Genomic DNA, 25,779 nt, shown 5'->3' with positions numbered 1-25,779 from the left:
TTTTTCTTATCTTGTGTTTAGTTAAAGAATAATGTTTTTTGAACAGAAAAGCCGCTATTTCACGCAAACAGGAAATTACGTACAAGATATTGTGCGGTATAAATCGAGAGAAAGAGGCAGAATGGTTCTGTAAATGGACTCTGCTGCTTTATGGGACGAAAATGATGATACAACTGGAAGAAAGTGTACTGCGCGCAAAGAAGAGAAAAGGAAGAAGAAGAAGAAGAAGAAGAAGAAATAAAACAGGAATCTACATGAAGTGATACAATAAACGTATTTTAAACTTCCGGCAACTTTCTGTGGCTTTATACAACGAAGAACAATCGTTTTAAGTTCTTCTTCTTCTTCTTTTTCTTTTTCTTCTTGGTTAACAGAAAAAGAGACAGAGAAGAAGGACATTAGTTATGCATGAGTTGCATTAACTCTTTTTTCTTTTTTTCAAAACGTCAAACTTATGAAACACAGAGCTTTTAACAATATTTTTGACGCTAAGCAACAGGATTGGAGAGATATTATTTACGTTTTTCGGATAATTATCTATCATGTATTACTTAAACAAGAATTTTACGAAAACCAAAAAATGGATCAAAAGATTGCGATTTTGGCCAATAATTCGTTTTTGGATCAGGGGCCATAAAATTTTTGAACGGGCCCTAAATCTAGTTTTCGTATTTTCTACAGAATAAGCATATAATTCTGAGTTATCGCGGCACACTCATAAATATTATTATTGGTATATATATATATATATAGTGATTACTGATCTCACAGAGAAGAAACCTCGATCACTGTTTTTTTCCGTGGTAAATCATTATCTTATTTTTCGTTCTAATTTTAAAATAGAAAACAATTGCAATGAAATATTGTACTCAAGCTTTTAAAAATACGCTTTCTTTTTTGGAAACTGTATCCAACCTTTCACTAAGAAGGAAGATCACTAAATAACGAACGAACAAACAAATCTCTTGTACTTTTAAAACAAATGTAGGTAATTTGTATGCATGTTTGGCATGATTGCTATGTCGAAAGGATTAAATGATATTTTAAAATTTCAAGTTGCGAAATATCTGCAACAATAAAGAAGCAATAATGGTCATAACAATGATAATAAATACTTTTTTCAACATTAAAAATGTACAGAAAAGTAACAAGGTATGAAACTTAAAATTGTAGATTCATAATAGAGGTTCATTGTAATGTGAAATACAGTTATACATTTTCCCCCATGTCTTGCAATTTGATACCTATAGAATTAACAATTTTGTTTCGATTTTCTCGCGGCACACCAGCGGCCCATTCACGGCACACCGGTTGGGAAACGCTGGGCTAGACTATACGTAGTTCTCCAGTTATAAGGCCTACAAGAAAATTTTTGATTGAAATATATTGGATCTTTTGGTTAAAAGTAAATTTATCCTATAGCAATGTATTATACATACAATACGTCCAGGGAATTTAAATATAGCCCTGTTTGGTGTAGCATTTTTGGATCTATGGTTATCTTAGCTCGTCACGTTTTTAAGAGATGACGTCCCTCGGCGAGCCCAATATCCGGTTAAAGGGAAGGAAGGAAGTGGCTTGGGTAGGTATATGTTAGGTATCACCCAGGCATATTCCTGGGGGGAATGAGGAAAACTCAGGATGGCTGGTCTTAAAAAGCTCTTTACACTTTTCCACAGATTACCCTCACCGGGAATCGAATCCGGGACCGCTCACATCGAAGGTGACAGCATTAGCGACTACGCTACGCTGGGCGACATAACCCAATCCTGTTTGAGAACAGTAGTGCGACGTCAAGTTTTGCCCAGAAGCGCCGGGGGGGGGGGGAAGCAAGATTGTTTACCGATATAAAAGTTTTACGTTTTTGGATCAAAAGATCCAATATATTTCAATCAACAAAAAATTCCTTGTAAGCCTTATATCTGGAGAAGTACATATAGCGTAGCCAAATCCAAGCTTAGCTACCAGTTAACTCAGTGTGATTTGCTTATTCCGTAAAAAAAAAAAAAAAAAAAAAAAAAAAAAAAACTCGATGTAGGGTCATTTAAAAAAAAATATGGCCTTGATTCAAAAACTAATTATTGGCCAAGATCACAATCATTTGATCCATTTTTGGTTTTCCTCAAATTCTTGTTTATTAGTAAATTCGTTTACAATTTATTAGGAAGCATGCGTTTCTCAACGTTAGGGAGCAATTACCCATTCTCTCCCCTAATGACGCCTCTGTTTGAGAAATACCCTCTCCTGTGGTCTAGCGAAGCCGGTATACTGTACTGAACTGCCACTGATAAATAGTAGGTCTCCTGCGAGGATCTTTCCCATACTTTGTACAGCGGGGGACACTTCTAAATGGTACACCTTAGCCGTAAATCTCCATATGGCTGTACCATTTAGAAGTGTCCCCCGCTGTACAAAAATTATGTTGCACAATTATCGCAGACTTGGATTCTTCTAACCAAAATACACAGCTAGCACGCTCGGGACTAATAATGACAGCTCTTTGCTGCAACTGCCGCTAGCGCTTGTGGTGGCTTGTTTCTGAACTAGTGTACTACGTGAGTTGAAACTTGATGTACAGGGTGAGCATAAAGTCCTGCCCTGATTATAAAAAAATATTACGGAATAACCGTTGGACAGAATAATGTAAATTCTGGACCGTTACATAGATTAGTATTACAAGTTTTTTTTAAAGACCAATAGATAGCAGTCCCACAGGAAAATTGCCAAAAGTGAATATTTTTAATTTTTAGGGGGTCTAAAGAAGGGATGAAGAATTTCCTTATATTATTTAAATGAGTCTTTTTTTTTTTTTTTGGACATATAATCTTAGGTACTTAGAATTGGAATAAAAACTTAAATTTGGTACCCTTGTACGTTTTCGTTAGCACTACCTAAATAAATCGGTAAAAATAAATATTCCAAATTTAGAGTGGCTTTATAGGGAACTGAAAACTCTTTCCTTTTTTTTTTTTTTTATGAAACACCTTTTACACCCTCAAATTATTGAGCACTTCCTGTAGGGCTACAATGATTAAATTTGGCATGATTGTAGCTTTCCGGAACTAACCCACAGGAAAATTGCCAAGAGTGAATATTTTTTAATTTTTAGGGGGTCTAAAGAGCGGATGAAGAATTTTCCCATGTTATTTAAATGGTTTCTTTCTTTATTTTTTATCTATAGTCTCATGTTTTAGGTACTTAGAATTGGAATAAAAACTTGAAATTCGGTATGCTTGTATGTTTTCGTTACCGTTATCTAAGTGAATCATCAGAAATAAAAGTTTCCAACCGCAGAGTGGTTTTATGGGGAACTGAAAAATCTTTCCCATGTTATTTATGTGGGGCGTCTTCTACACCACAAAATGTTTAGGCACTTCCGGCAGGATTAGATTGATGAAATTTGACATAATTGTAGGCTTCCAGGACTAACCGACAGCAAAATTGCCAAAAGTGAATATTTTAAATTTTTTTAGGGGTCTAAAGGGGGATGAAGAAATTCCCGTGCTATTTAAATGGGCGTTTTCTTGGGATACAAAATCTTATCTTTTAGACAGTTGAAATAGGAAACGAAACGATAGAATTGTGTGCGAGGCCGACAGTGTGTGGGAGCGAAGCCCCTGGATAGGCAAATTCAGGAAATATGAAGAGCAAATTCACGAAATTAGCTGTTGATACAAAAGCCGATAAATAAGAAATGCGAGGCCGTAGGCCGAGCAGACTCGGGGGTCTGGTGGCGGAGTCCCTAGCTAGCCAAAGGCTAGTCGATATTATAAAAGTTTAACTGTAAGCTATATAAATTATATGTTTCTGCTACGTCATTAATAAATAATATATCGGATATCTTTTTGTGAAATCTAAAATTTGCTGATTTTTTTTTCAGAGTTGTCTTCTTGTAACCTTAATAATTTGGCCACCATTTTTAATTAAAAACCATAAATAAATAAATAAATAAAAATTTAAAAAATGAAGTGTTTCCAAATCCAGGAGCAAAAACAAGTGGCAATTTTCTTTTCTTTTTTTAAAACAAAACGCGTAACTGAACACTTTTTGTTTATATATATATATATATACAGTGAAACCTCTCTAAAGCGATACTGAGATACGAAGCTGTAGTGCGCGTCACGCGAGTGCCTGTGCTCCTGACATCTTTTCGTGTTTTCGTGAAAATATAAACTGTTATTCCCCACATCTTAAATAAACATTGAAATAAACATTTATTACAGTGTTTGCGAACATTTAAGTGCTGTGACGAACTCTAGTGACTGTGAAAGTGCGGTGCAGTGTGCATGTTGCATGCGTAGCTAGCAGTAGAGTTGGTAGTTAGCAACAAAGCACGGCAGCACTATAACCGCCATTTCGACGAACAAGAACAGTTTTGTTCAGCAAGTTGCGTGGCCCCGAGACGACAGAAACCAAGAACCTGCTTCTGATTGGTCGGAGAGACGCAGGTGCGAGAGCCAATCAGAAGCCAGCATTCGCTAGCAGCACACACAAAAGAGCAGGACCATCGTCAACTAGCTCAGTTGCCCGCTGGAGCGGGAGCCCGGCTCATAGGCTGGGGAAAAATAAAAATTAGGTCCTGTTCCCATAAATAATAAAAGATCCCAGCAATACGGCTAAAAGAAAAACTGGCCGCTAGGAGCTCGTCCAATACGTTCCTAGACAGCGTTTAGAAGTCAGCCAAGAAATGAAACAAAACACTCAGGTCGCCCCCCCCCCAAGAAGCAGTGATCCACATACCAACCAAGTGCCTCCCGTCAGGAAACCACCCGCAGGACCGGAAACAAGCCTTGCGAAACAACTAAAAGCTATGAGTTTTAGTAACTTAGGCTCTGTTCAACGCCGCAGAACAACCCGTCAGGCTAAATTGGTTCCTATGAGTCTCGAGGAACTCCACGCCCTCACGGCTCAAACCACTTCTACCCCTCACATGAACGAAACAGCTGACAGTGCAACCGTCCACGCGGATGCCCCCCAGATCCAAGATCAGTCCATCGAGATGGCAGGGTCCAGTGATGAAGAATACGACCCTACCGATAGCGCAGGAGAGTTCCAACACCCCAAGAAGAAAGCGAAAAGAAGACCAGAAAGTAGCATTACGCCACCTGTTGAATTCAGGAACTCTTTCTCGGCGCTGGACACCACCAACGACCCATCCAACGCTGGGGGTGGTCAAACACCCACCGAATATGAAGAAGAAAATCCGGAGGACACCGTCCGCAGCAGGAAGATACCCCCCCTCTTCATATATGACGTCCAGAAAAGACATACTTTCATAAAAACGCTAACCGCAAACTGCAAGGATCCCTACAAAATTCTGCAACCGAGTGCATACATAAAAATCCACTGCACCACCTGGCGCGACTTTGAAATGATGGAAGCCTTCTGCATCCAGACCGGACAATCATTTGCCACAGAACTTCCGAAACAAACACGCCCAATCAAAGTAGTCATCCGGAAGATGCCACTCGACACTCCAACGGCTGACATACTACAGGACTTGAAGGACCAGGGGTTCACCCCAACCAATGTGGTCCAGATGAGGGGACGCAGTGACCCGTCTGGCAACAGGCCCCTGTTTCCGCTATTCCTTGTTACTTTACCCAAGGACCCAACGAACAACAAGATTTACGATCTCAAGTACCTTCTTAGTTACAGAGTGGCAGTGGAACCCTACAAGGGTCAGTCAATTCTCCAATGCTACCGATGCCAACGAGTAGGGCACACCACGCAAACATGCAGGGCGACCCCTCGCTGCATCAAATGCGAAGAATCCCATCTCTCCACGGAATGTCCGAAGAAAACGAGGGACACTCCGGCAAAATGTTGTAACTGCGGAGGCGAACACCCCGCCAACTACATGGGCTGTCCCATGCTCAAGGCGGCCAAAGCCAAGAGGAAACAGCCAACCCAACCACCAGCTAAGTCGGACCCTCCCTCAAAATCTGATACCAGCCGCAGAAGAAACAACGCTACATCTTACGCAGGAGCAGTCACGCCGGAAGACAAGAACAACACCAACCAGAAAACCAGGAGGCCCCCCAACCAAGAAACAAAGAAAAATCAAACAACCCAGGACAACTCCCAATCCAGAGAAGAAGACACCGAGGACAAACGCACTGAACCGTCATTGGCAGACACACTCAAAGAGATCCGAGAACTCTTCTCGGGCCTCAATCTTCGTTCAATGCTAGAAAAGCTGCGAGTAGGACTCCGGAAGGTGAAAGAAACGACAGACCCACTAAGCAAAATCACCATCATGTTTGAGGTAGTCGCGTCCATCCTTGACGATGGCACCGACTAAAAGAAGAATCAACAGACAAGTCAAAGTGCTGCACTGGAACGCAGAAGGAATCCAAAAGAAGAAGAACAACCTGGAGGACTTTCTCCGCAGAGAAGAAGTGGACATAGCCCTATTGTCAGAGACCCACCTAAAACCACACCTTACCCTAAAAATCCGCAACTACTCCACCATCCGTACCGACCGTCCCGACCGACCCCTTGGAGGAACAGCAATTCTAATCAAAGACAGTATCCCGTACGACCCTCTCCCTCTACCACCTCTACAATCCCTGGAAGCTACAGGGATCACCCTCCACTCAGCTAATGGACCGATAATAATAATAGCAGTCTACAAGCCTCACAACAACAACCTCAACGCAACAGATCTGCAAGCCCTGCGACAGCTAGGACACCGGATTCTACTAGGGGGAGACCTCAACAGTAAACATCCGGCGTGGAACTCCAATGTGTCAAACGCAAACGGAAGGATCCTCCACAACGCTCTCACCACCATAGACTTCACTCCCACGGCTCCAACGGAACCCACGCATTATCCCAGAAACGGCGGGATGCCTGATGTACTGGACATGGTACTGACAGCGAACCTGGCAATCCTAGGTGTACCTCAGGTTATCCACGGCCTCGACTCGGATCATCTACCCGTTCTACAAACGATCGCAATCAGCTACCACTTCACAACTCGAACCCTTCCAACTCTGCACACAACAGACTGGGACCACTACAGATCCTTGCTCAGCGACATGTTAGATCCACGCCGGATAATTGAAACAACGGAAGACATAGAGGCCACCACTGCGTCCCTGACCGCAGCCATCAACTCAGCCATAGCCATCGCCTCAACCACCTCAACAACGACTCATCCATCACACCAGACCACTCCAGAAGAACGACGCACCTCAGCCTTGATCCACTTGAAGCGTTGGGCCCGGAAGCAGTGGCAACGTACCAGAATTCCCCAGTTCAAAACACTTTGGAACCACCTAGTATCCAGAGTCAGGAAAAGGCTCCTTCGAATCAAAATCAGAAACTGGAACCTCCACCTCCACCTCCAGGAGCTAGATGCACCCAGCAGGCAATTCTGGAAGTTAGTGAAAAACATCACAAGACCAGAAGCAAACTCCAGAACACTCACACTTCAAACTCCACAAGGAACAATACACGAACCGGAAGAACAGGCAGAACTTTTCGCCCAGACCTTGGAAACCACCTTCCAGATCAACGCTACCAACACGCCAGCAACCACCACTGCAGCAGTACATAGATCCTACCACCTCTCCCGAATAGAAGACCCACCTCCTCCAGAAGCCCTCACAACACCGCGGGAGATACAAGCAATCATCAAGAGGATCAATGCACACCGGGCTCCAGGTCAAGACCGAGTGACGCCGCAAGCACTGAAGCACCTCCCGAGAAAGGCCCTGGTCCTACTCAGTAAGTTGTGCAACGCCATTATGAGAACCGGACACTACCCAGAAGCCTGGAAAGAAGCAAAAGTCATAATGCTGGCCAAACCAGGAAAGAAAAGATCAAACCCGGCCAACTACCGCCCTATCAGCCTGCTCTCGCATACCAGCAAGGTGTTTGAAAGAGTACTGCAGAGCAGACTTCAGCAATTCATAGAAGATCATGACATCATCCCGGACCACCAGTTCGGCTTCAGGAAAGGACACTGCGCGGATCAGCAGCTGGTACGGGTGGTAGAGAAGATATGTGACAGATTCAACGAGGGAGGCCACACCTTGGGGCTTTTTCTCGACATAGAAAAAGCATTCGACAAGGTGTGGCACGAAGGCCTCTTTCACAAGATGATGCTCCAGGGCACTCCGCACTACCTTCTGAGAATCATCAAATCCTTTCTTCAAGGAAGAACCTTTCGTGTTGCCCATGCAGGACACCTAACACCCTCCAGACCTATCCTAGCAGGAGTCCCCCAAGGATCCTGCCTATCCCCAACCCTCTACGCCATGTACACGGCGGACATTCCCACAACCCCCAACACAGCGGTAGCAACATTCGCAGACGACACGGCAATCTTTGCCAGCCATGGAAACATCAGATACGCTGAACTATACCTCAGACGACACGCCGAACTTCTCCACCGATGGTCTGAAGAGTGGAAGATCAAAGTCAGCGAACAGAAGACCTCAGTAGTAAACTTCACAAGAAACAGAAGAAGGGTTCACGTCAGGATCACCATGGCTGGAACACCCCTCCAGAACCGAGATGATGCCAAATACCTCGGAATAATACTGGACAGGAAACTTACATTTGCTCACCACATACATTCCATCGCCAAGAAAGCCAGTCAACGCCATCAAGCCTTGCTACCGCTACTCCTCTCCCCATCCCTCACCCTGAAAACCAAACGCCATATATATCAGATGAGCATTCGTCCCATCCTGATGTATGCCCACCCTGCATGGCAACACGCAGCAAAAACGCACCTCAGCCAACTACAAGTCATCCAGAACAGAGTAGCCAGGGCTATCACTGGACACTCGAGAGACACTCGCCTCGAGCAAATACATGAAGCTTTGGAACTCCCATTTCTACATGACTACAGAATTCACAGATCAGCCAACTTCTGGAGGACAATCAGAGCCTCACCACACCAACACATAGCCACCATAGGAACGGCCAACCCAAGAAGACGAACTTACAAGATGCCGCACCCCTAAAACGCACAACCACTAAACTGACATAGGAACAGCAAAAGAGGAGCGCGACAGTTGCGTCCTCTCTCACAACAAATACGCACGCAAAACAAACGACAGTCAACAACACAAATGGAAGGCAAGGGCCCAAGCCCGGTACTTAAATCAACCACAAAAACCGCCAAGAAATCTCTGCTCTCTGCTCTGCTCTGCCCTCTCTAAAGCGGACAGCCGTGGGGAATCAAAAATTGTCCGCTATAGAGAGGTTTCAGTATTTTTTATGTAAATTAGTGAGCAAGGTAATATACAATTAGAAATATTTTTGCATGAATCACGTTTTTACGAATATAACATGCATTATCCTTTGTCATCCAGTACTCTGTTCGAGGCACAACATGGAAATAACATGTTACAGTTTTCTGCACTTTACACTTATCAGTACTTCCTTCGTTTTCAGTATGGCGCTTTAATTTGTGGGGTAATTGCAGTCCTGAAGTGTCCTTTTTGAGACAATATATATACCTGAGCGCAAAAAATACTAAACTTGTCATCTGGTTGGTTAGAGATTCCAACGGGACAGTAGCATAACGTGTCATCCCTAACGGCGGGCAACTGTCAATCACTTTTGTGTCTAAAATAGCTTGGGTGGGAGCGTGATGTAAGCAAAGGACATAAGAGTGTTGCTAAACAGAGACGCTTCATTTGGGTTGCTGACCAGACATTTGAGGAAGCAAAATGTTTTCACAATGCTTCCTTGGTGACACATGTAAGAATTGCTAAAAATGTATTTTTACTACACTTTTCAACTTATTTTTTAGAAAAAGTGTCCGTAATACGGAGGTAAATAATACCTATAAAAGACAGAAAAGACTGTCCGTGTCCGTACTAGAGAGTGTCCGCTTTAGAGAGGTTTGCCAATATGTTTTTTTTTCCTATTACAGTGTTTGGGGATTACAAAATATGTCCGTTAAGGGAGGTGTCCGCTTTATAGAGGTGTCCGTTAGTAGAGGTTTCACTGTATATATATATATATATATATATATATATATATATATATATATATATATATATATATATATATATATATTGTACAATAAACCATAGTTTTTACGCTGAAATATTTTTTCGTGTTTGCGCTCATTTTTGGTGTTTTTTGGCTTATCTGCGATTTTCGCTATCCGCGGTGCCCTTGCCACCCAATTCCGCGAATAATCCTGCCTTTACCGGGTCCGTAGCCAGCCCCAAAATGTAGAGGCGGCTGGTAGAAGTTTAGTGGGGCCCGATCCAACCATATTATAGTTCATTTGCAAGCCTAGTGAAACATTTTAGGGGACCTGTAAAATTTAGGGGGAGGGGCGGATCCTAACCCCCCGTAGATACAGGCCTGGGCCTTACTGTATTGTAAAGTGCCCACAATTCAAGTATTTTTGGAAATTTATTTTGATTGTTGTAAAATAAGGAAGCAACAATCAAGCTATTTGTTTAAGAAAATAAAAACAGGTAACGTAATTACAGGAAATTTTCCTTTAAAGAAATAACAGAGTTTGAATTTTCATAAGAAAGCATGAACTTCCATTATTATTTTGTGTACTTTACAGTATTCTTTTTGAGAGTTAAATTAATGATTTTAATACATTGATAAATGAAGTTCTTTTTTTTAAAAAAAAATAAATTAATGTTATTTTGTACAGGGACATTTTACATTTTTAGATGTCATTTGTAGGATAAATCCTGTGAACTTCTTTTGTAGCTGAAAACCTCCTAAGGCGTAGTAGTTCTAATTCTTTGTTTTTCCGCAGCGAGGCGCTGGTAATGCTGTTGTCTAGCTGGAAGGAAAGAAGAAAAGAAAGCGGTATTTATTTGTGCTCAGTGTTTCGTCCATGATTAAGGTTGGAGTCTTTCCGTATAATTGGAAACAAAACCAGCGAAAACGACCTTTCTCCGTGTAAATAGACGAACGAACGTTATTAGAAACTGAACGAGTGAAAGGGGCGCTTTGAGCGGAACTTCAATATTGTTTCAAAAGGGACTCAGGCATTCCTAATTCTTTGGGTATTGTTTAGTTTCTTTTTTAAATGAGACTGTGGTTAAACAAATATGAGGGTTGTATAAAAAGTAAATGCAGTACAAGGGATCCGACCAGAGATAGAGAGGTACAGAGCATCTAAAAGATATTTATTTTTAACACATTTGTAGATGCAGCTCACAAGATCAATTTACACTTAAATGATTAACAAATTAAAAAAAAAAAAACATTAGTAGAAAAGGAAGTGGAAGGAAGTCTTTTTTGAAATTTATATTTTGAAGGTACCATCCCAACATTCAATGGTGGAACTGACAAAAAATTGATACAAATTTAGGTTGCCTGGTCAGGAAATCCGAACTTGTGGCCTTTTGATTGCCAAGTAAGAACGGTAACCACTGACCAAAATCTGTTTTCAGTGGTATAACTTTTAATTCTGAAGGATACTACAGGATTTATTACTATTATTATGGTGCAGATTTGTTGTACGGATCCATACATAAATTCTTCACATGCAGACTTCTATTTCAGTACATTGACTTTTTCTATCTTAAACAATCATTCTTCGGGAGTTGACTTGCATTTCTCTGTACAGATTCACTTTAGGGCGGCTTCAATGTAGGTACACAGTACGGGTTATTGTGCGAAAGAGACTTACCAACTTCAGGTAAGTGGCACTAAAAAATACGAATGCTATTCGAGTCAGGGGAGGAGCGCAGTAGGGGGCCTGAAAAGTAACGAGGAAATGTGTCTGTAGGGAGCAGGAAGTTGGGTATACACATTAGCAAGGATAGCGTAAAACGCTGCATATTGCATGAAGTTACTTACTTTATGTGTTGAATTATGTATCTGTACCTTACTGAAGAAGTTATACGTAGGTGGTATCCCGATATGTTTTCATTGTTTGCATATTTGTGTTCCAAAGTAATATAACACATTACTAACGTAAATTTCACAATTATCTGGATCCCTTAACTCTCGGGCATTTCTATAGTTGCGCGTCGTGAGTTAGCACATTGACTTCAGATACTTCACTTTATTTACTATGGTTACTAGGTACCATATGGGCTAATCTATGCATAACATGTTCGACATTTATTAATTTATTTTTACGTAGATACACATGTCACAGGTTAGAATATAACATGTTTAGATTATATACATACCACTATATTATAATATTATTACAAATTTAATGTATATTACAAATCTGTGGATCAGTACAGTAAATCTGCACTAGTACAACATTATAAATAACCATCTGACTACTGTAGAGTAAGCCAAGAAAAACAGTCCCTGAGTTCGAAAATATATACTTTAATATGGAAAGAAGTATCCTGACCAAACCTTTACAATATTGTAAGGTTCCGCGTGTCTACACGTCATGCAATAAACACGTGTGAACTACATGTGTTAGTAGTAAATAAAAACAAACAGACAACGGTCCCGAAGAGGAGTCGCCCACCATCGCCAACAGTCGGAAGGACGAGGATCACCGAAAGAAGCCGACACAACAGGATAAAAGGGAACTGCACGCCTCGACCAACATCAATCTCCACAGGTTGATCAAACCAGCTAAAGCCCTAAGGTGCCCGGCCATTGGGTATCTCTCACGACGCTTGGTCAATTGAAAGATACCTAATCCTAAAGCCCTAAGACGCACGGTCATTGGGTCCTTCTCTCTCTCTCACGACGGCCGGTCACCGAGGGAGACACCTAAATCATACAAAACTTAACCCCTCTCACGACGCCCGGTCAAAGAGAGTTACCTCACCTCAAAGCCCACAACGCTTGGTCATCGGGTTCTTACCACACTCTAACCTAAAGTATTTAAAGGAATTTATTGTACATACTTCTGTATTAGAGAAACTTTTTATAATAAAAAGGTGATGAGAAAAGTCCAAATTCCGAGTACTATATTTGCTCTACCCAAGAAATTTTACAATATTTACATAAATTATTATTATTTATTTATTTATTTATTATTTTTGACTCGATGTGCGCTCCAACTGTTACGCGACAAACGTCGAGACCGTAATCGACCTTCAATCACGCATCCTCAAGTGTACCCAGTGAGATGCAGCTGCAAGCTGTATTGACGCGTTTTTGAAGATCATTAAGGATTTTGGGTAGTGAAGGTGGATACACGTTGTCCTTTACAAACCTCCAAAGATAAAAGTCATACACAGTTGTCCCCTGATCGAGGGGGCCACTGGCAAAGTGGAGATCATTGGGTCCAACTCGTCCTATACATTGGTTTGGCAAGTTGTCATTCAGAAAGCTGCTTACTGATTGATACCAGTGTGGAGATGCTCCATCCTGATGTAGAATGTAATCGTCTGTCTGCAGAAAATTGAGGAATTAACCAGTCACGCAGCATTCTTAAGTTAGTTTCACCTGTGATTGTATTTTTCTTGAAAGAGAACGGACTGTACACTTGATACTCTGACACCACAAAAATATTACCTTCGGTGAGTCACGTTCCACATCAAGAGTAACATGCTGATACTCGTTGCATAGAATTCTGACACGAAACTTCCGTTAAAACGCACGCTGCACTGTCACAACACTGCTTGGTTTGTCTAGAGTTCTAGAACTTATCAGCTTCTTTGCTGCGAGTAAAACTCCATTTTCAACATTATTTCCCTCTAGCTGCCTAGGTTTGAACTAGCGATTCTGAAAAGAAAGATACAAAATATTTTGAGTTAACTGAGTTTTCAATTTTTAAAATATTATTGTAACTATTAAGTACATAATAATTTGAAATCAGCTTCACATCTTTTGTAGAATTTGAGTTGATTTTGAGTTTAACGTCCGTTTCAGCAACGAGTCTATATGAGACGGGGCATACTGATTAATGTGGAATCGGAACCACATGAGCTCCTGCCGGGAATCGAACCCGGGTCTTTCACACCAAAAGTGCGTATGCTAACCCTTAGCCACGAAGGAGCTGGAATTTGATTACAGCCAGATACTTTTGTGTATACTATACATACATTAGAACCTCTATATCATAAATGTTTAGTAATATGGCGTATATTTTTATAAATACCATTAGTTTCTGTGAAAATTTCTACACCTAGAAATAATGATAAGAGTGCTTCTGTACTCACTCAATTTACATGCCAGGATATGATTCCGCTCGAACGGGGCCGCATGACGGGACTACTAAAAACTCGGATTTTCGTACACTTAATAATTAGTGCTAGTTCACGACATCACGCCAAGGTAGAGAAGCGTGTGTGGAAGCGAAGAAGACAAAAGCACAAGTCAATGGATGACCTGCAGCGTCGTCCATAGTGTTAGCTACGGTTAGATTACGTCTGTTGAAGCTGGAATTGTAGGGCACATGTCAATAGTTATGTTCAGCTCACCCAAAAACACAAACGTCTCAGGCTATAATGGGCTGGTGAACACAGTCGCTAGCGTGCTGAATGGCACACGGTCATGTTTTCGGGCGAGTACCGCTTCAAGTTAGATATTATCGTGACATTTCGGGCGAGTGCAATCTAGCAATCTGCGGAACGGCTGGTGAGTCTAATAGCGTGAGGTACCATTGGGTACATCACGAAATCTCGACTGTTATACATTCAGTGCAACCTAAACAGTGGCTTCAGCGAAATTGGTCTTCTTCCCTCAGGCTACTTCGAACGCCACATTTCAGCAGGGCAATATCTGATTGACCACATATATTTAGGAACGTGCTACTCTTCTTCGAGGACCGACTGCGATCACTACTTCACTGGTCTGCACGGGTATCTGACATATTGTCAAACGAACTCGAATATGTACAGGATATGATTCATTAGCACTTGATTTGTGATGTTTCTCTGCAGCCAGTGTCGATACCTTATGGACAAGGACGTACGCAGGGGGGGTGGGGTTCTGGCAGTGTTGGGAAGTAACGTAACGCAAGTAACGCGTTACTAGTAACGCGTTACTTTTTAAGTAACGTTTCCTAGTAACGCGTTACATTTTTCCCAAAGTAACTGTAACAGTAACGCGTTACAAATTTTTAAGTAACGTACCTAGTTTGCGTTACTTTTTTCGCGTTACATTTCAGATGAGTAACTACAATATATGTATATTTTTTTTCGGAAACAAATGTTTTTTCCTATAAGTGAATTTCTCAGAATGAAACAATCTAGCATGAACTACGTATGTCAGTGATCGACAGTCACAGACACACAGAGAAACAGATAAGTTCGTAGTGCCACTTGCTGTTTTTGAAAGATGAGGACAGACTTAGGGAAATCACGTGTACTGATTGCAAGCACCTGGAAGATTTTGTCGTAGATTTTGACAGCTCCAAATCAATACATTCAGTGAGTGAACTACGAGTGCAATGATACCGGTAGTCTATTTACCTTTGATTGGTGTTGTTTTTATAAAGATGGAGAACGAAAATATTTTACCGTTCAAACATTTGAAAGAATACTTTTTTCTTAAGATTTGAGGATGATGGTCGAGTCGAGTTGGAGGAAATTTTTCGAGTCGAGTTCTCGGGTCGAGCTCAAAGATGTCTGTTTCTAGTCGAATCGAGTGTCAAAGAAAACTCGCTTGAACTCGCTCGTGTCCATCTCTACGAGTAACGCAGTATGGCATTTTATCAATGTTACATTATATGAAAATGTTCATATATCAAGTAAAAATTTGTCCTTGCATTCACATAAAGCGGTTCAGAACGTGCAATAATAATAATAATAATAATAATAATAATAATATTAATAATATTAATAATATTAATAATAATAATAATAATAATAATAATAATAATAATAATAATAATAATAATAATAGCGGTAGTAATAGTACTACTGAAAATTGAAGTCATAATTTTTTTCACATTTTTAAAGTTTCGGACCTAAAAGTAACGCGTTAGTAACGCGTTACTTTCGAAGTAAAGTAACAGTTACTTTTCGGGGGCAAGTAACGCGTTACTAACGCGTTACATTTTAAGAGAAAGTAAAGTAACTTGTAACGCGTTACATTTTTACAAGTAACTTACCCAACACTGGGTTCTGGAGATCCGGACCTCCCAAATCCGGACCTCCCAAATCCGGACCTTTTTTTGTAAATTTAGTCTAAATTTAGTGTAGGGGAAATTTTAAAATTTTTAATATAATTTAAGCTAAAATTGTGTTTGGATCCCTCCCGAGATAAATTCCTGCGTACGTCCCTGCTTATAGACTCTCTTGCAAATAGATTGGTAGTCTCAGGAATATATTGAACTCGTGTTTGATTTGATGCTGTCACACATAGAGGCTCCGATTGCAGCACTTGAAGATGTCACGTCGTACTGATTTCTCAAGGTTAGTAGTGTTGTACAATTTCTGAAACTGTAACGTTTCTGTAACCATGTAAGTAATTTACAGTAGAATTGCCACCTTCTCGTAAGTCTAAACCGGAAGACATTAAACATATCGAACCAGCGAACGAACATGTGGAGATCGCTGGTTCATTATACGTGGGTATGAATGAAAATTTACAACAGAAAGTCTTGAAACAGGAGACTCGTTAATTAAACGGAACGTGAACCGAATAAAGAATAACATTACTTGCGGTGATTTCACTATTACCAACATGGAACATTTTTAGTGATAGTCATATTAGAATCTCGACAATCTATATATATAAAAGAGAACGCACAAAATCCTTTGTCCGCTCATCACGCTAATACGGCTGAACCGATTTCTTTCATTTTTGGGGGGTTGTTAGGATTTGGACCCTAGATGGTTTTTATCATATCACTTTAATTTTCAATTACCAGTGTCTTGAGATAATTGACCAATCAGGTGTCAATACGTACAAAAAATCCTTTGTCCGCTCATCACGCTAATACGGCTGAACCGATTTCTTTCATTTTTGGGGGGTTGTTAGGATGTGGACCCTAGATGGTTTTTATCATATCACTTTAATTTTCAATTACCAGTGTCTTGAGATAATTGACCATTCAGGTGTCCATACGTACAAATCCTTTGTTATTAGTTCATCATAGGTATAAAAATAAACGTATTTATATGCAACCCGCATGACCCTGTGACTCGGCGGGTTAACATAACTGACAGGCGCTATAAATCACTTGAAAGCGAAAAAGTAAAAATTATCTAAGTAACAAAGTTTATTGCGTTCCGGGATGACCGCAGCGAAGCGGGGCGGGTTGGGGTGACCGCAGCGAAGCGGGGCGGGTTAACATAAATGACAGGCGATATAATGTTAACATTAGTGCAATCTTCTATGGTTTTTATCATATCACTTGAAAGCGAAAAAGTAAAAATTATCTAAGTAACAAAGTTTATTGCGTTCCGGGGTGACCGCAGCGAAGCGGGGTGAACGCTGCTAGTCATATATATACGCCATGAGCAGAAGTTAACAATTGTCACTAAGAATTTATCTCTCATATTATTTTGTACTCGTAAATGTTTTGGATAATTTAGCGTCCCGCCATATAATGCGTCCCTATCTATCCCATATTTTGTAAGTGTTTCGCATAGCTTGGCGTCCTACCATATAATGCGTCCTTATCTGTCCCATATTTTGTAAGTGTTTTTGATAATTTGGCGTCCCCTTATATAACGCCTCTCTATCTGTCCTATATTTTTTGTTTTGGATAATTTAGCATCTCGCCATATATTCCTATCTGTCCCATATTTTGTAAGTGTTTTGGTTAATTTTGCGTACCGCCATGTAATGCATTCCTATTTGTCCAATATTTTGTAAGTGTTTTGGATGACAGTTATAATTTAGCGTCCCGTCAAATGATCCATTTCCATCTGCATCATATTTTGTGTTTTGGATAATTTAGCATCCCGTTATATAATGCGTCTCTATCTGTCCCATATTTTGTAAATGCTTTGGATAATTTACCGTCCCGTTATATAATGCGTCCCTCTTAGGTGTAATTCGGGACGCTAAATAATTTTCTTAAAATTCGTTATGTCTAACCTGATTCGGGACAAATGCTAAGTGTAATTTGCAACATAAATTTCATACTACTTAGACATGTCTTTCTTATTGTTTCAAATTTTCACAAACAGCATTGTATGATATTACATTTCCCTTTTCCTTCCTTCTTATGCTCCATAGAACCGTCATTGGGTATGGATTCCGGGAAAGCTATCTTCCTTAATTTCCAAGAATAATTTCTCTCCTAAATTTTTCAATAATTACAATTTGTAGACAAGTTTTAATTAGGAAATGCATTTGGATTTAGTTTTAAACTAGTTTGGAACTTTAAATTAACAGAATACTTTGTAATGGATAAAGTACTTTATTAGTTTGAAGCTTTAAAAGAAAATGATTATTGGGGAAAGAAACTGTATTTTTTGTATGCAAACTATTCCAATTTGAAAGTTTTAAATATTGTGTGCAGTTATTATATAAGCCTAACCGTTATTACATTACGCAGCGATTACACAGAGAAAAATCCGTTCTCCGGACAGCGGTATATTGTACAAATATACAGTATCCTCTTGCTTAGTATATAAATCAGTAGTGAGCATACGTTATCCGTATGCTACATAGGCACTGCCCTTAGATGTTACATCATGCCGTTGCAGGATTTCTGACATCTAACAGTTTTCCGTATATCACATGCATATACTTATGTTACATTCCTAAGCTATATGTTATATACGTCCATTTGTATGTGAGATCCTGATCGCCTACATCGTTTCATACAGAAAGTACGTATAGATGGAACACTTATACAGAAAGTATTATAAAACATGCGTTTTCAGTAATACGTCTGTTGAACGTTAAGTCCAAAAACTACAGGAAATACGCATGTAACCTATCTTTTTAAGTACGCCACCTACAATTTTTTTCTCATGTATGTCATGAAGCAGGGACGTACGCAGGGAGTGGGTCCCGCGGGGTTCAAACCCCACCAAAATTCCGACTCTTCTATAAATTTAGTCTAAGTTTACGGGTGGTTTTACAAATTTTAATTTAATTTATCCTGATATTGAATTTGGCCCTTCAAAGAAAAGCTTTCGACCCCCGAAATAAATTTCTGCATACGTGCCTATCATGAAGTGTTGTACGTTTATGTTTCCACAAATGAAGTGAAATTTCTATTTTCATGTCTCACACTTATTTCCTTTAAGGTAAATAAGACGAATAATTACTGAAAATATTTGTTTATGTGCAGCTTCTACGAGTAAGATAAACCATAAACATACGTTGATTTCTTAGACATTTATTTTTACTTCGAAATATTACATTTCAATTGTCAAAATTAATTTTAACAAGAATTTTATGAATGTTCCAAAAATTGATCAAAAGATTGCGATCTTGGCCAAGAATTTTAGGAATGATCCAAAACAAATGCATCAAATATTACAATCCTGACCAATAATTAGTTTTTGGATCAGAGACCACAAAATTTTCGAACGGCTCCTAAATCGAGTTTTCGTAATTTTTACGAAATAAGCACATCATACTAAGTTAAGTGATAGTTTGGGTTTGGCTACATTATATGTAGTTCTTCAAATATAAGGAGTACGAAAAAATGTTTGATTGAATAAAATACATTGGATGTTTTGATACAACAAAAAATAGACTATTTTCATCTGTTTTGTTACTAAGCTGAAGCATGTTATAGTAAAAAAATCAGAAGTTATAAGAAATTTATTTCTTGTGTTTTTTATTAACAATTTGCATTTGTAGTACGTATTTTCATGTATTACACATTAGTATATGCAAATTTTTATAATTTCCTAGAATTAAGTTGTATAGGATTGTTTTTAAGTCCATGCAATAATAGTTAAAATTTACATTGTTGAGTCGAGTAAAAATTTACATATTGTAAAATTTTGTCTATTTAGGGTAGAGCTAAAAAATGGTACACAGTAATTTGCACTTTCCCCAATCATTTTTTTATTATAAAAAATTTCTTATATACAGTAGTAATAAATATTACAGATAAAATATGTTACCCTAGATATCTTAGAGGTCTGCTGGTGAATTTGTAGGAAAAATAGTGAAAATTCTCATTATTAAGTGTGCACCAATTTTTCCTTCATCACACACTTATTTTTATTGTTTCCTTTAGGCTATAAGGAGTAACGATGGAATGTAAAAAATTTCATTAAAACTTTATTATGAAATATTCGATTGAAGTTTTGACTATTGTTTTAAGACAGAGAACGAAATCTCAGATTCTGATTTCTCTCTGAAGAACAGTTAGCAATAGTAAGACCAGTATTAACACTGGAAAGACAAAAGCTTTCAGTTAAAAAAATAAAAAAAAAACACAGAGGAAGAGAAGAAAGAACGAAAAAGAATGGAAGAGACAAGAATCGAATCGAACCTCCCAGCTAAAGGAAGAGACGGAAAAGAACTCGTTAAAGGGCATAGAATTAGAAGAAGAAGACGACCAGGTATTATTGGAAAAGAAGCAGGACGAACACAACGATTCATTGAATCAGGACATTTCAGTCTTCTCTCCTTTGTCTGTAACGTGATCGACGGTAGCGCCACTAGTCAATGTTGCCAAAATGTTAACATAAAAAGATCACTAAACGAAGAAATGAAATAAATCCAATTTTGGGTAAAAAGTCACTAGATTTTCTTTTCATAAAATTTCTCATTTAGGTATATGCTCAGTTTTAAACATTCAGATGTAAGTTCTGTGATGGCTTACCATGTTCTTAAGAAGATCAAGGTCTGTACAATATGTTCTAGTCACGTCTTCTTACAGGACACCCTTTGGTGTGCGAGATCCGGGTTCGACACCCGGCGAGAGCTCATGTGGTTCGGATTCTACGCTAATCAGTAGGTCCACGTCTCATATAGTCTCGCTGCTGAAAGGAACGCTAAATCCAAAATCAGCTGAAGTCAACTCTTACAGAACGCAACTAATCATTGAGATAATTGGGGTCATTTCCTTCCCTCTCTTTCCTGTACATTTGTTTGTATATAGAAGCCATAATATTTCCGACACAACTAATATTATAATACACGTTATGGGATTTAAAAATGAAAATAATAAAACAAAAATTGAAAGTCAAAAAAAAAAAAAAAAAAAAGAAAAAAGAAAGTGAAACTAACAGCCTTTGATGTAACTAACATGTAAGCAGTGATGAAAATTTTCCGATTCATAAAAACATACTCCAATTATTCCTACATCGTTGTTTAGTCGTGATGTGAGTTGGAAAATTTTCTTCTATATTTTTCCGGAAAATTTTCCGTTCTTAACAAATATCAGTGTTCAAGTAACAATTTCTCAGTATTCATAAAATTGATTGAATTCATGTATAGAAATGTTAAAAAGTGAAAGATCGTTTAAAGAATCTGAAAATTTTCATGGCTCAGACAATTTTCAGTACTATGTAGGAACAAGTGAAACAATTTTTCATGAATCGAAAAATTGTCTATCCTGTACAGTGATAAAAATTTTCTTCAAAATTTTGAAGCGGAAAATTTTCCGATTCATAAAAACATACTCCAATTATTCCTACATCGTTGTTTAGCCGTGATGTGAGTTGGAAAATTTTCTTCTATATTTTTCCAGAAAATTTTCCGTTCTTAACAAATATCAGTGATGAAGTAACAGTTCCTCAGTATTCATAAAATTGATTGAAATCATGTATAGAAATGTTGAAATGTGAAAGATCTGTTTAAAGAATCTGAAAATTTTCATAGTTCAGACAATCTTCAGTACTATGTAGGAACAAGTGAAACAATTTTTCATGAATCGAAATATTTTTTGTCTCGTATGGAAAAATTGAAGAACTTTTTATGAGTCGGAAAATTTTCATCATTTTGAAGCAAAAAGTAAAAGAACTTTTGGTGAATCGGAAAATTTATTAATTTGTAGAAACAAGCGAAAGGAATTTTCATTAATCGGAAAATTTTCATCATGATGTACAAACAAGTGAAAAAACTTTTCATAATCCGGAGAATTTTGGATATTATTTATAGTGATATTTGGTGGAAATTTTTCCACTATATTTAACTGCACATTCAGCTATAAAATACAATTCCTGTAGAGGAAAGTTAGACAGCAGCTTTCGGAAACCAGAAATTTTCTATTTCAAGTTGGGAAGTAAAAATGTACAGTGTTTCTCTCTCTCTCTCTCTCTCTCTCTCTGTGTGTGTGTGTGTGTGTGTAAAGTGCAGGGAACATACATCGAGTTCGTAGAACAAATATCCCATTCGAATATTTAAAATATAACAAAAAATTGAAAAGAAACCTTCATGAATTTATCAATTTCACAAACAGGAAATTCCACTACTTTTTCGCATGTAGGCCTGCCTATGTAATGAAATAACTACATACATTTCCTTATGAAGATTATTTTTGTAACAGAAAATAAGAAAAAATGATTTTATTGTGTTTAACGCTCATAAATCATAATTTCAATATTGGAATTTTGTATAATGAACATCTTAGAGCAGATATTTGTATTGTAAAACTGCCATTATTATGTATAAAAATGTATTAGAAATAATGACGATTCGATAGAACAAGTACACACACACACACAAACACACACACACACACACACACACACACACACATATATATATATATATATATATTATTGTAAATTAAAATGAAATTACTTGTTGCTTTTAGAACGCAGTGCTAATAGTGCAGCTTTTTATGTTTCTTTTATTATTTTATTTGGAAGAAGAACTAGACAAATCAGCTTCCTTATTAGTTATATTTCACTTTCTGTTCTGAACGAATATATGAATAAATAAATGTTTATTTCCAGAAAATGGTCAGTATTTGCTCTCATGAGTTACTTAAACTCAAATTTTGAAAAGTAAAAAATTTACAGTAAGCACTTTATATTATATCTGCTTATTTATGAATGTTGCAGTATGTAAATCTATAAAATGAGTAAAGCTATGAGAAAACCGTCTTATGCGTATTAAACTGACAAAATGTAATATTGTATGGTCAAAGGTGGATTATGAGGGAAGAACGCATTGAAGTTTTTGAAACATTCTTGAAATGAAGAATCGTTATATTTTCACTTGAAACTTTTTAAGACAATATTTATTACCAATAAATTTTACAGCTAAAGAACGATTTAGGAATAAGTAATGTTTTTATGAATCGGAAAATATTCATGACTGTTAATAAATTAAAAGTTTAAATAATAGAATGGGATATTTGTACTCTGCGAACTCGATGTATGTTCTCTGTACTTTGCATACACATACACACACACAGCGAGAGAGAGAGGGAGAGAGAGAGAGAGAGAGAGAAAGAGAGAGAAAGGAGTTGAATTGAGTTGATTTTGAGTTTAACGTATCTTTCAGCAGCGAGACAATATAAGACGGGACCAACTAATTAACGTGGAATCCGAACTACATGAGCTCTAGCTGGGAATCGAAGCCAGGTCTTACATGCCAAAGGCGCGTATGCAAACCGCTTAGCAACGAAGGATCTCACAGAGAAAGAGAAAGAGAGAGAAACACTGTGTAAAATTTTACTTTCCAACTTGAAATATTAGAAAATTTTCCGGTTCCCGAAAGCTAATTGGAAAATTATAATTTGTTGCTGTCTAACTTTCCTCTACAGAAATTCAATTTTGTAGCTCTATGTCCAGTTAAATATAGTGAAAAACTTTCCACCTAACATCACTATACATAATATCCAAAATTGTCCGGATTATGAAAAGTTTTTTTGCACTTGTTTCTACATCGTGATAAAAATTTTCCGATCTATGAAATTTCCTTTCACTTGTTTCTACAGAGCAATAAAATTTTCCGATTCACGAAAAGTTGTTTTAATTTTTGTTTCAAAATGATGAAAATTTTCCGATTCATAAAAAAGTTCTTCAATTTTTCCATATAAGAGAAAACATTTCGATTAATGAAAAATTGTTTCATTTGTTCCTACATAGTACTGAAAATTGTCTGAGCCATGAAAATTTTCAGATTCTTTAAACGATCTTTTACTTTTTAACATTTTTATACATGAATTCAACCAATTTTATGATTGCTGAGGAATTGTTACTTGATTACTTATTTTTTTTTCAGAAGTTCGACCTCACATCACTACATGTAAGTATATTTTGGTAAGGTGGGTTATGGCACTTTACTTCTGAAATAACCATAATTCCAGTTTTTGGTCTAACGGGATTTTAGGGAGGTTATGTTTACAACTAATCAGCATCATCATTTTAGGTTCTGCTTTCTTTTTTGGAAAGGGGGAGGGGCGACATCTTTCACCGGCATAAGAATTTAGTGCTTTTTTTTTTTGAATAGTATATTAGTTACAATTGATTAAAATGCGTGTTTTGCTCGAATTCGCGGGGGATTAATTGCTCCTTGCCCTTCCCAAATGACGCCTCTACAACTAATCAACTTGCTATCAGTGATGTGTTTCTTATGCCTCTTAAGTGAAACTCTGCAAACTAAGGACACCAAAGCCAGTGGCTGATCTATCCCGGAACCGGGGTGTCTACCCCCACCCCGAAATAATTTGAGTTTTAAAACAATAAATTAAACTATGATTTATATATTTTTGAAAGGTTATAGTAAACTCATGCTACAACTGGATAGTCTGGGTTCTGGATGCCCGCCCAGTTTTTACCTTCTAGATCCGCCACTGAGCGGAACTTGGAATGTGCAACAGAAGACGAAGCGGGACTGTGGTCTGAAATGAAATCAATGTTTCAGTTCTACGTTCTACTGTTATCCCGTGCATGCTAATGACAGCTGGATTAACCCGTGCAGGCTAATGACAGCTGGATTAACCCGTACAGGCTAATGACAGCTGGATTAACCCGTGCAGGCTAATGACAGCTGGATTAACCCATGCAGACTAATGACAGCTGGATTAACCCGTGCAGGCTAATGACAGCTGAATTAACCCGTGCAGGCTAATGACAGCTGGATTAACCCATACAGACTAATGACAGCTGGATTAACCGATCTGGAGGCCCGGGGCTAGAAAAAATATGTGGCCCCTGCTCATCTCGACTAATACATTTCTATTAAAGTACAGTAGGAAACTAACGGGAATATACAGTGGAACCTGGATAATTCGAACTTCTGTAATTCGAAAACTTCTTTATTTCGAATTTTTCTCTTGGTCCCTAGAATTTTATATACGAACAATGCTAAAAAGAAAAAAATCATGGTTGATTCGAATTATAATCTGGATAATTCGAAGTTTTTGCCGTGTAAATCTAAAAGGAGGTCAAGTCATCGGGTCGGATTTTCCAAGAAACGGATGAAGATACGTACTGTAGCAGGCTTTACACCAATGCGCTGGCCGGTCGCCTATTTTGTTCTGCACACGTCTCTACTGCTCATAAATCAAAATAGTGGCACTTCCCGACACAGATCAGCAGTCGCATTTTCTGAAAAATGTTGATCTTTTTAGTCTCATGACAGTTATTTGTCTATTATGACAGTAATATTCTTTTCTGTTTTTATGATTTTTTCAATGTTCATGCATAATACAGTGCTAGTGTATGTACGTACGTATTACAGTACAGTATTTTACTTCATGTTGAATTAACCTATGTTTTTTCTAGTTTTACAATGAGTGTATGGTACTTAAAACACTTATTATTAGCTCCAATAATGGTCATTATATTAAAACCTGAAGTTTGTTTATTTCAACCATTTACAAAAACTTTTCTAATTCGAATTTTTGGATAATTCGAATTTTTCTACTGGTCCCTTGAGGTTCGAATTATCCAGGTTCCAGTGTATTTCATATTTTTGGTCATTTTTTATCTTATAATGATGAGTGTATCTTGTATGATTCCTTTTAGACAGCTAGGTGAGATATTGATCAGAGGGAGGTCCCCGTACATCTGGAGG

At 38.2% G+C, this 25,779-nt stretch overlaps 1 long non-coding RNA gene across 1 annotated transcript in view; it reads right to left on the bottom strand.

Annotated features, from left to right (window-relative positions):
• Positions 1-10,800: 10,800 nt before the first annotated feature.
• LOC145669545 (uncharacterized) overlaps positions 10,801-25,779 on the bottom strand; it is an 80,336-nt gene continuing 65,357 nt past the window's right edge. The window contains exon 3 of the long non-coding RNA XR_014128212.1: positions 10,801-13,656. This is a non-coding gene — a long non-coding RNA (uncharacterized LOC145669545). The remainder of the gene's footprint in view (positions 13,657-25,779) is intronic.

The sequence above is a fragment of the Thermobia domestica genome, chromosome 14 (assembly GCF_964235325.1).
Source record: "Thermobia domestica chromosome 14, izTheDome1.hap1.1, whole genome shotgun sequence".
Classification (NCBI taxonomy): Eukaryota; Metazoa; Arthropoda; class Insecta; order Zygentoma; family Lepismatidae; genus Thermobia; species Thermobia domestica.
Note: the sequence above shows the minus strand (reverse complement) of the source record. Positions and strands in the feature narration are given on the sequence as shown.